Below are 12,405 nucleotides of genomic sequence, written 5' to 3' on the forward strand. Positions count from 1 at the left end.
AACACGTAAAAATACCAGACATGTATGTCCAACTGCTAAACTGAGATTTGCCCTAAGTGTGTGAGCATGCCCAGTTCAGCCTTCCCATGGCATGTTGTCTGACATATGTCTCACTTATCAAAGTGTGTGAGCATGCCCAGTGTGAGCATTCCATATGTTGGACTCTGCAGCCCACCACATTTGTGGATGAGTGTGAACTTCAACAAATATCACCCGTTTATGGTTGTGTGTTGTGTGTCATGTTGTGTAGTTACTGTACAACTGCTTTGTGTGTGAACACAACAGGATTATACTGTGCCTGCAGTGTTTGCATGGGATACTTTGCATACAGTTGTCAACATCCTTTCACACTGACCTAACACTGTAGTACTGTATAGTGTACTGGTAGTACTTTGACTGTGGTGGACAGTATCCTGGGCTTTAGTGCTATCACTGCTTTACATTTCGATAGTGAGCACAACAGCCTGGTTAGGGGCCAGTTGTGTACATCTGACCATGTTGCATTCTGTTCAGATATGAACTACTTAAACCAGGCTTGTCCAACATTGGCAGTGCATTCCACAACATAGGTGTACATTTGCAAACACTAGCGATGTGCCCTAGTCCATGTCTAATGCTAGTTGGAGAGTGTGTTTGTCCTTCAACACACATTGTAAGTGGAGTTTGCCATGACATATGTCATGGTTAGTATACTGTGCCTCTGTCTACCTGTGACATGACAGTGATACCCAGGATAAAGCTACCATCTCCCATCCACTCATCAAGATTCCTATTGAGGAAGATTGATAAGTGACTCTATGGGTAGCCTGTACTGGGAGTTCACTCATGGGTGGGGGTGGCTTCTGCATTATGGATCATGCAGTACAGCTTGTCCTATGTAAGTCAGTGCTGAGGTTCAGGTCTCTCATGTGCATAGCTCACTGCCATTCAGATTGTACAAGGTGCAGCATGTTTATTGATACCAGCAACACAGGCAACACATGGCATCTGTGCAAGCTCTTTGATACTCCTGGTGAGGTACTGTTGGGGACTTTACGGTTGATGGAGGTGTCTGCTGAGGTACATCCCACAGGGGCTATTGTAGTCAATTGTACCGCTGATGAAGGATGACTGCAGAGCCACAATGACGTCCCCTTATCTAGATCTGACAACCTTCATGATTAGGTGGGTATATGGTATGTTTCTGTAAACACTACAGCACATGTTTGTCCAATGCAGGATATCTATCCCCTTGTGTCCCCAGGTCTCTCATTACATGTTAACTACATAATGGGTTAACACCTATGTGGTAATTGGTGGGCACTTACTGTATATCCACGGGGGTTGACTATACACTTTTCTGCAATTAGCTTGCTTACATGGCTATGGCACCAGTTGTCTGTTTCTATGTGGTCCTTTTGTGGGATGCTTGTGTCAGCTGGTGGATCATATGTGGTGAACAGTTTGTAGTCCTCTGCAAACATGTTCTTCCATGTTTGCCTGTACCTATGGGACATATATACCAGATGAGGGAGATCCCAGGACCAAGCCTTGTGGGATGCCAGTTATATCTGGTTTGTAGTCTGACATGGCTGCAGCATGTCTGACCATGTCTGTTCTGTCCTTGGTCTGGTTTGCAACCCCTCTACTGACATAGGGGTTTATATTTAAGCTGGTGAGCTTATCTATAATTAACATGTAGGGTATTGTATAGAAGCCTTTGCAAGGTCCAGCTATGCTGTGTGGACCGTATTGCCCTCATCAATGACCTTAATGACTGTTTCAATTGAGTCAAACATGTTTAGGGGCAGGATCTGCACTTAAGAAAGCCACACTGGGTAGGGTCTGGTGTCAGTAGGTCCCCAATATCTTTATGTCTGTGGTGCATGCTGATCCTTTCCATAGCTGTGCAGACCGAGCTTCTCAGGATTCTGGGGTAGTAGTTTTCAGTATCCATTCAGGCAACACCTTTGTTGAGAAGGACCACTGTTGTTGTACACTGCTCTTTGGGTACATATTCTGTGGTAAGGCTGACATTGAGCAGTAGTGTGATTTGGCATTCCATTCATCTTGGAGTCCATGTTGCACTAAGCCCAGGACACCATCTCATACCATTGCTGCTGTGTGTTTTGCTTTGTAGATGCTGGCTGTTACCTCAGCATCTGCAATGTCAGGGGGCCAGCAGTCTGCTGGGATAGATATTCTGCATTCGGGGTTGCACTGCACCTGTCAGGATGTATGTTGGCAATATGTGTGTGTGTTTGTGATATTTGTGTGATTCAGAGCATATCTGTGAATTCCCAACATGGTTCCTACCATCAGTTGTGAAAGCCTTGGGATTATCCTTAGTGTCCTGTACAATTTGTATCTTCATAGGTTCATAGGTTCATACTAGGCTATCCACCCTAGGGCATTTGTTAGCCTAGCCAGAGTGTGTGTGGCTTTTGCCACCCCTTGCTATGTGAATATTATGGCCATTTATGATTTGCTTTGCTGTGCCTCTGTCTGGACATGACACAGTGAAGACCCCCAGTGTAACTCTACAATCATCCAACCACTTGGCAAGATTCCTGTTGAAGAGTGTCAGTGAGGGGCTCTGCCTAACATGGAGTGGGATTCTGGTCCAGGGTGTGGGGAGCCTCTGGATTATGTATCTGTCCCACCAGCACATCCTATTTCATTATTTGTTGAGGTTGACATCTCTCACTCTCACAGCTCCGATGACTTTGAGTTTTCTGGGGTGGAGCATGTCCATTACTCCTGTGTTGGGCATGGCCTTCTACAACAGGCATGCAATGCCTCTGTGTAGGCAGTATGTGACTGCATTCAGCTGGGGTGTCTACAGCCAGGCAGCATATGACATATATTTGAGACCCTTTATCCTCTTGGTGAGGTACCTTTGAGGTCTTTCTAACTGCTGCAGGTGTCAGGTAAGGTACATCCCATATGAGGCATTGTACTAGATTATGGGTGTGATAAGAGAACAGTATAGGGGCACAATGACCTCTGTTGATGTAGATGTGAATCCTTTCCTGATACGGTGTTAAATGTAGACAGTCTTCCTAGCCACATTGGCAATGTGGGTGTCACATAACAGGTTACTGTCCACTTGTGTCCCTAGGTCCCTGGTTACTCCTTCCATATATAATGGTTTACCACCTATGTGGTAATTTGTGGTACCTTGCTTGGTATTTGGTGGGACATTCATACTGTCCAGTGTCTTCAGGACGGCTGGGTGGGGTTCCTGTGTGTGAGAGTGTGGTCTGTAGCATGCTACAGACTGTACAGCAGTCTTGCCTACAGTTAGTTGCACATGGGTGGACTCCAATGCCTTGTGCATTGTCAGTTACCTGGACGTATGGGTGTCTGTGCTGAATATGGATACTAACCCTCCTTTTATGTTTTGTTCCAGGTTTTGTGGCCATGACACATAATATGTGGTATAACCTGGTAGTGCTGGTGTGCTGTCAGGAGGCTTGCAGCAGGTTTCTGTCACTGCACAGACATCATTGTTCTCCATACTGGGGATGGCCTTGGGAGCATGCATATTGGGGTTTACACATCTGGCATTGGTCAGCATTACCCTTATGTTTCTTTCCACTTATGTTTTCTAGGGTGGTGGGTCAGTCTTTTCAGCCTTGCCTACAAAAGGCTCTATGGAGGTGGCAAAGGCCTTATCCAATATCCAGACGCCCAGGGGTAACAGGTGCAAGCCATCCCAAGAACAGCTGCGTGGCTTGTCAAGCATGACATCCCAAGCAGACAGATATTGGATCCCCTTGGAATGACAACAGTAAGTGTGCCACTTGCTATGACTGATCATTCCGTGTTTGTACTGTGGCATTATTCTTGGTAAGGGTAGGATGCTGCAAACGGTGAGTGTCATACCGGCCTGGACTACATAATCAGAGAGCTCATCTATGTCTCTTTTCATGTAGTCTAGGGAGGTACATCTCAGGTCATTCACACCAGCATGGACTATGACTGCATCATATTTCTACTTGCTTTGGAGTGACCTGCATGCTTCTGTTATGTGGCGTATTGTGGCAGCCTACAGGCAGCTTACTGTACCCTTTCCCTTGTTCAGTCTGGTGTGCGGGACAGCAGTGTGTCTGACTATGGAGTCACCTATTACAACTGTATCAGGCATGTTGTTTCTCCTTCTAGCCTGTGACTGTTTGGCACACCAGCTTTGTGTACTATGTGTTGCATGTGCTATGTTTGGAGGTTGTTTGATTGGGTGTCTGCTTTAGAGGCCTCTGTTGGTGTGCTGTTTTTGTAATTTGTGCCTCCGTGAATGTTTTACTGTGTTTATGTGTTTGGTTTGCAGTTGTGATAGGTCTATGTGGGACTATGTTTGTGGTGTGTATGGTTACCTTCTCCTCCTGACTAGTTTTGGGAGTACTGAGTTGAGGGAGCTCAGCCTCCAGTTTGGATAGATGGTTGCATCTCTCACATATATTTGTATTTCTTGGGTGGAGTTGGGGGTTGTCTGTGTACTTGGGGCTGGTGTAACATTGCCTCAGGATTCACAGATTCAACTTGTTGTGGCTGGCCTTAGTGGATTGTATGTGTGGACAGATTTTATTGCCATACTACTGATCAGTGATTACTTCATTGTTTATGTTTGCTCTATCATGTAGTAGCTTCCTCATTCTCTTGCATGGTTTGGTTATGGCTGGTGTCCACCATGCCAGATGCCTGCATGTATGGCATTGTTTCTTGTTTTAATTTAGGATTGCATAATCCAAGCATTCCTGGCAGTGTTCATGGAATGGCTGTATTACAGGTTCTGAGGTGTGGCCCATATTTTGCACCTGCACAGGACCTTTAATGGATTCCACATCAGTTTGGAGGAGTGCAAATATTGCTTTACACATGTTTTCCACTGTGGTTTTCTGGCCAGGGACTGTGGTCAGGATTTGTATATCCAGTGTGATTATTCTATGGTCTGGTTTTACCAGTGAGCAATACACTTCTCGTCTTGCCATCCAGTACCCATGTTGCTGATTATCACATCCAGTATGCTTACCCCTCTTGTGGGAGTGGTACATTGTTCCTGGGCCTTTTGGTTTATGGATTCTATGAACTTTTGTCCTACACTGTTGGAGCTAGTATAATGCTCCCAGTCTATGTCTGGGTATTTTCAGGCACCCAATATAATGTGGTTTGGAGGACTTGATATATTCATGTATTCCAGCATAGGCCAGGTGCAGTTCCTGGTGTTGGGACAGTAGTCTGTAGCAGGCTATAAACTGGGGGGCAGTTTTAGCCACTGTTACTAGACCATGGCTAGTCCATGCTGCTTTTTGTTGTGGTACCAACATGGGGGTGTGGTTATCCTTGACAATTCTTGCTAGTCACCCTCCTTTTGTAGCTTGTTCCATGTTTTGAGGCTGTACAGCACAGTATGAGGTGTAACCTGGTAGTGTTAGGGTGCTGTTGTAAGCCTTGACTCAGTTTTCTGTTACAGCGCAGATATCAACATTCTCCATACTGGGTGAGTTTAGACTGCATGCATCTTGCTGTTTCGACTTATCCCTTATCTTATTCTTATCTCTTCTGATACCTATGGAGATAGGTTTGTGTTTTGAGCCTTACCTATTCAGGGCACACTGTGGGTAACAACAGCCTTTGCCAGTATCCATACGGCCTGCACTGATAGGTGCACGCCAGTCCTAGCAGGTGGAGCATCATGTCATGCTCAGCATGTCATCCCAGACTGGCACACATTGGATCCCCTTTGACCAACTTCAGTACTTCAGTCAATTATTGCACTTGATCATCTCATTGTCATATTGTGGCATGATGCTTGGTGAGGGTAGGATGTTAGTCAGGGTCCTCAGGTGTGCATATCGTACATGGTGTTACATTACTTAACACATAGCATTCATGCCTCAGGTGGTGCTGCAGGGCTGCCTCTGTCGGATGTGCATATTACACTTCCCTGTACATGTTTGAGAGCAGGTTGTGTCATGTTAGGCATCCCTGTTACTATATGAGTGAGTCAGAGAGGGGTATCATTCCCAGGGTTCCTACTGAGCCAGTGTATGTGCTATGCGTTGCCTCTTTGCCAAGGCCAGGGCATACTGGGCACGCCTCCTTCTGCCTACTGGGGCAGGCTCAGGTTGTTCCTCCTCCGAGTCATACTCTGCCTGTGATGGCCTTGGCAATGGTGGGGGGCTGTTTGGCCCGGCCTTATGCTGGTCCTGCTGCAGCTGTTTTCACAAGATCATATTATGTAGCATAGCACATACCATGTCAATTTGGGTACATGTAGTTGGTGTGTACTGCAAGGCTCCACCAGATGTGTCCAGACACCGGAACCGTGACTTGAGCAGCCCAAACACAAGCTCTATTACATTACGTGTTTGTGCGTGTGCCTCATTATGGCGTTCCTGTTCAGGTGTGTGTGCGTTTCTGATGGGTGTCATCAGCCACGGCTCCAGTGTATAACCTGCATCCCCCACTAGGTGTCCGTGCGGGATGTCCCCATTGGCAAATGTCTGGTACAGCTGCGTCAAATGCCAGATGTGGGAATCATTGTAGCTCCCAGGACAGCCAGCACACACATTCATTATTATGCCCTGGGCATCACACACGACCTGGCAGTTGATGGAGGGGAAGCCCTTGCGGTTGATGTATGCCTTACCCCGCTCACCGGCTGGTGCTTTGATGCGTATGTGCGTGCAGTCTATTGCACCCACTACCTCAGGGTATTCCGCTATTTGCTGGAAGAGACGCATATTGCTGGCCAATACCTCACGGGCATTGGGGAAATATACATGATCACCGACATGTGCTGACATGGCATCCAGGAACTGGTGCAGTATCCTGGAGGCTGATGCCTGTGATATCCCCATCATATCACCAGTTGGTCTCTGGAAGGTACCTGTTGCTAGCATTCTTAGGCCAACACATACCTTGATTTCCACTGGGATGGGTTCCCCTCTGTTGGTTCTGTGTGTGAGGCGTGGCCTGCACAGCTCCACTATTTGCTGCAGGAGGTCTCTGTCCACTCTATAGAGCTCTACTATCTCCAACTCATGTAACCCGTGGTAGGTGACCCTGGGCCTGTACACTCTTCTCCGTCTCCTCACTGTGGGTTGTCTGGCACCATCTGCATTGTCACCACCCTCAGCAAGTCGCCTATGTCTCATTATGACAGCTATGGCAGCCCCTAACATTTCTGCTCTGAGTTCAGCTTTTTCAGTTTTCACTTCTAATAACTTAACTCCTGTCTTGCAGTGTCTCTTGAGAGAAACATCCTGCACTGCTGTTTGCAGAGTTTTAAGTGCTGGGCTGGGCTACTATTCTGCCTGTGTAATTGCCTGCTTCTAATTGTTTTCACCTGCTAGCTCCAGAAGTATTCCCTGCTAGCTTCCTACTAAATATGTTGCTTCCTTTTTCCTCTCTGTTTCCTCAGGGAGGAGCCGTGTGCAAACCAGCAGAAACATGCTCACAGTGGCTTACACGCACGCACACATGCTTACACGGTTCAGAATCTGCTTATTCGGATTAAAACGCGTACACACCCATGCAAACAGTGTTAAACATCTCCCAACACGCTCCCACATGCTCAGTCTGCCTTACACGCATGCACACTGCCTTACTCACGCTTCATGGCATGCACACGTGCGCATGCACGCCCAGCAAGAAACTTTGGTGTAGGCAACAGTGTACACCTTCCATTTCTTGACTTTCTCATGCTTATTTAGTGGCACACCTCTTTCCATGATATCTGTCTGACATCTGTCATGTAACTCTGACCTCCAATGAACTGCATTTCTTTCTACCATTCCCCCCTGTGATGTCACCTATCTCCTACTCTGTTCCTCCCCCTTCTGTAACTCTTACACTACTCAGACTGTGCTCATTTGCTATGTGACAGTGGAATTCAGTATCCTAACACTCATTTGCATCAGATTGCCTACTAATGCTTAGTTACATCTCTTAGACTCAGCTTCCCCCCTTAGCAACCACTACACGGTGGCCATGTTGGTTTTGGTCTACTGGTCCCTGCATTGACATTCCATGTATTGCATAAAACCCACATTTGTGGGTTTAAAACCTTTGTTTTTATGTTTTATACAGCGCAGCCCGTTTGCGCGGGGCTGCGCTGGGTTTAAACATCGGATCGCCGAAAAAAAAATTATATTTTTAAGATATTTGCATCAGGTTACCTTGCCAATGGCCACATATTTGGCCATTGGCATGCTGCCTGACACATATGCACCCTTTATTTGGAGCTGACATGGCTCCATTGCGGTTTTTGCAGAAACGTACTCAGTTGTCAACTGAGTACATTTCTGCAGCTAAAAAGGCTCTTACACGGGCTGTTCTGGGCTTCATGGATCGCTAATCATCCTCATGTGCATGCTATTCAGCTGCAAGTGAGGTGATTAGCTTATCCACGCCCACTCCGTGTAAGAGCCATTTTAGCTTGTCTCTTACATGGACTTTGGGCTGTTCCTGGATCGCGAAGGCTGCATGGAGTCTTACACTACTCTTAGACTCCGTGCAAGCCTTCGTGAATCCGGCCCATTAAATTCACAAAAAATGTAAAGTCATTATAAGTACTTGCTGCTTGTGGGCTTGTAGCTGCAGACATGAAACAATGCTGCAGACCTGCAACAAATGTCCATTGCTGCACAAACCCCCCCAAAAAATACACTGTGATCTTGTAATAACAAAACATTATGCTTACTACTGAGAAAAACTTGATGTTTAAAAGGCTACCATTTGTCACTGCATTGCAGACTTCAAGAGTTCCCCTGTTATCCCTTTCTGTCTTTATGTTACCGCACATTTAAATTGATAAAAAGGTGAATGCAATGCAACTTTGCAATACTGAACTCAAGTGAGCATTGCAATGCTCAATCAAACCAGTGTATTCAGTATAGGAATGTGGGTGCTCTTACACAGATAACTAAGTGCAGCCTAAATTTCAGTATCAACCTTCGCTGTTTTGGAATATACCTCTACCAGATATATTTTTTAATCCAGTCTATATGTCGATCTATGGTGACATTTTCCAGTCCAAGCATATTGTTCTTTTCTTTCAACAAATGAAATAGAAAAACAGTATAATGTACACATTAGTACAGAGTTCTAAAATGGACATCACTAATGTGGCTGACTTGCAACTAGGACACAAAATGATAGAATATGCTGTGCTGCTTGAGGCCTGTTTTTCATGCTGGAGCTGTTTTGCTAGACAGAGTTGCAGCAAGGACTGCCAGCTGAAATGTCTTTTCTAACATCCCTTATCAACATCTTACCCATTTTAATGAAAGATATTAGAGTACATTTAGTAGTTGTGCAGAAATTTTAAATGTTGAAGGCCATTCTGTGCAGGCATCCAGCTTTTCCCAGCTTCCTGAATACTTGGTAGTCTATGTCCAGTCTCAGGTTACCACTGCACTTTAAGGCTGGACTACCTGGTAATCACCTCCTTTTTAAACTGTAATTCTATCCAACTTTGTAGGATTCCTTTTATATTTCTGGAAAACTGTGAATCAAGTTGCATGTCAGACTCTTAACTTTGAAACCAAGTGCTTATATTCACTTCCATGGAAAAACAACTGGTGCATGTAGATTCCTGGCTTCTGTTGCAACTTGCAGCTCCTGCACATATGGACAGAATTTTCTGCACTGCAACACTTTTGAGAAACGCTAGCTTTGAAGTCTGCAGTGATTCTCCCCCTCCACAGACAACTTGAACTAAGTCTTTCAACAATCTTAAGCCCATATCCACCATTATTAATCTTGACAAAAGTCCTTGAAAAAATTTCTACTCCCAAGTCCTCAAATTCTTTGCAAAATGCAGGCTTTTACTCTGACCATTATGTTACCATAGCTCAGTTAATAGTTACTGATATGTTTTCTGTCACTTATTATGCTGATTTTAAGCGTCTTTGATTAACCTAGTAGTACAGAAATATTTGGATTTGCAAGTGACCTGCTGTCATCGTTCATGAATTCCTTACTAACAGAACCACATAGATGAAGCTCCAGACTATAGGGACCATGGGGAGCTCCAGTGCTAAATGGTTATGCCCCTCCTGTTCTCTCTATCAGTGAATAATCTCTCCAACTCATTCTGTTATCAAGATCTGACTCCATATGATATTGACCTGGTGATATTAATCTTTAGAAAGGTTTGTAATGCCTTGATAATGAATCTTCAAGAATAAACATCCAACGTTCTAAAACCATCTGTTTGGATCTCTCCAGCAGGTTCTATAAGCCACATCCTTTAAAATCATTGATACTGCTAATGTCTGAGGTACCAGCATTTCTTTTCTTAAATATCATACTCTCTGGACAGATCCTGTCTTACCTTCTTATTTTATATCATTCCTACTTATTCTTCACCAGTATGCCAAATTAAATCCACATGTGCAACATTTAGATTTTTGACATCTGAAGCCAGTGTTTCCATAGGAAGAATAATCAAGTTTTTCTTCTTTTCTTTGAGTATGCACTCTCCCTAATTTGTTAGGTCTCTGTTTCAGTACATTCCATCTTCAGAGTAAAGTCTTTTGGCTTTTCCCGTTTAGGGGTCGCCATAGTGGAACTCCTGTCTGCTAATGATTGGCAGTGGATTTTTACAGTGCTGAGTTGCCAGCCCGACACCCAACCTTCAAAGAAGATATGCCCATTCACGCACCTACCTGCATGTCTTACCCTAAACAAAATCTGCTACTTCATGTCTTCTTCTTTGTAAATGGGAAAGCCACTGCATTCCCCTTACTAAATCCATCTCTTTACCTGTCACTTATTCACCACCCATATTTACAACTTACTTTATATGGCTTACAACTGCATTCCCTTCACAAACATTGTGTGCAGTATCAAACTTATGAGGCTATGAAGTTAGGATGATAAGTGTTTTGCCTTCATCAACCTGGTGTCTGTCTGCTTACCTCAAATAAAGCATTTACCTCTACTGTACCAACTATATGTAACTCATTCCATCCTTATATCTGGAAAACCATTGAAGTGAAACTATGTGAAGCTAAGCTTGTGCATTTGATTAGTATCTCCAGTGCATTTCTTTCAGCAGCATTGGTTGAAATGCATCCTTCTCTCTAGCATGTCTTTATAACATTACGTTTTACATCTATAATCTAGGTAATAAACCTGCTAATTACACTTACATTCTTTTCTGCTCTTTTTTTCTGGTTATACTATACCTCATAGCTCAGGGACAAATGGACAAATCTCAACAGACTCAGGGACAAATCCAAAAATAATCGGTTACAATCAAGGACATTTTTAAAATATTAGTACTATTAACTTGAGACATTGACAGAATAAGATAGTGTGAATTAATATGCATTTTCTGAAGTAAAAGAAGTCTGTAACTGGATTTATTAAGTATAGATCACCATATTTTCTCCAAAAGTCAACAATTTTAGGAGGGTTTAAGAGGGAGTGAACTAAAGTCTGAGTCAAAATCATGGATGTTGCTGAATATAATGGACAGTTTAGAGGTATGCTATACCTCTGCAATTCAGCTGCCAAAGAAGGACTCAGAGATATGACATTTCTACAAGTTTTCCCAGTGGTTCTTCAGTGTTTATGGAATAAAACCATTCTCTGTTTCTTCCTTTCAACGTCTTTACATTAGCATACTTCTCCGTTTAGAACAATAAAAACAGACTTCGTAGCTGAATCTTATCTTACCATGTCCTTTGCATTTTTCATAAGACCTAGTTTCAACCTGCTGCTTCTGTCTTTTCTTAACCCTTGTGGATGACAGATGACACATTTGGGCTCATCTTCCTATCTTTCTGACACTGTAACTTTGCCTTAAGTATTATTCCAGTTTACAGGATTATGATCAGCTCATAGATAAGGTTGCCAAGAAAAATGCAGCAAACCATAGCCTAAGTGGTGAATCTTGACATCCACATTCAGAGCAAATTACAAGCAATTATACTTGCAGAAACTCAATCACAATTCTTTGCAGTGCAAGGAGTTCTTGCTGTCCTGACATACTACTAGCTATGGAAAATAAAAGTGGATGAGCACAAAGTGGTTTATATTCTTGAGAGAGCTGTAATACACTTAGTGCCACTACACAGACAGTTAACAAAGTTGCTGGACACCACTCTGTTAAGCTATGATTTTATGCTGTGTGGCAGCCTGACTGATTTACAGCTCTTAAAGCTGTAAAAAGTCTTCCAGTGTTGTTTAGTACTGTTTGATGTATGTGTGCTACAGGACAACACCCAGTCACAGGTTATGAAAACTGTTACCACTGGGTCTCACACTGTCGCACCTTATAACTGGCTTCTCTTTCTGTTGATTTTGGAGGGTAATCAATATCAGTGTCTGCTACATTTTGTTTCTGTTACCTTATTTACCCATTCACTTTGCAAGGACATAGGCTTCACAACTTGATTCCTTTTTACTGTT

Source organism: Protopterus annectens, chromosome 2.part0, assembly GCF_019279795.1.
Source record: "Protopterus annectens isolate FY-2018-M chromosome 2.part0, PAN1.0, whole genome shotgun sequence".
In the NCBI taxonomy this organism is placed as follows: domain Eukaryota; kingdom Metazoa; phylum Chordata; order Ceratodontiformes; family Protopteridae; genus Protopterus; species Protopterus annectens.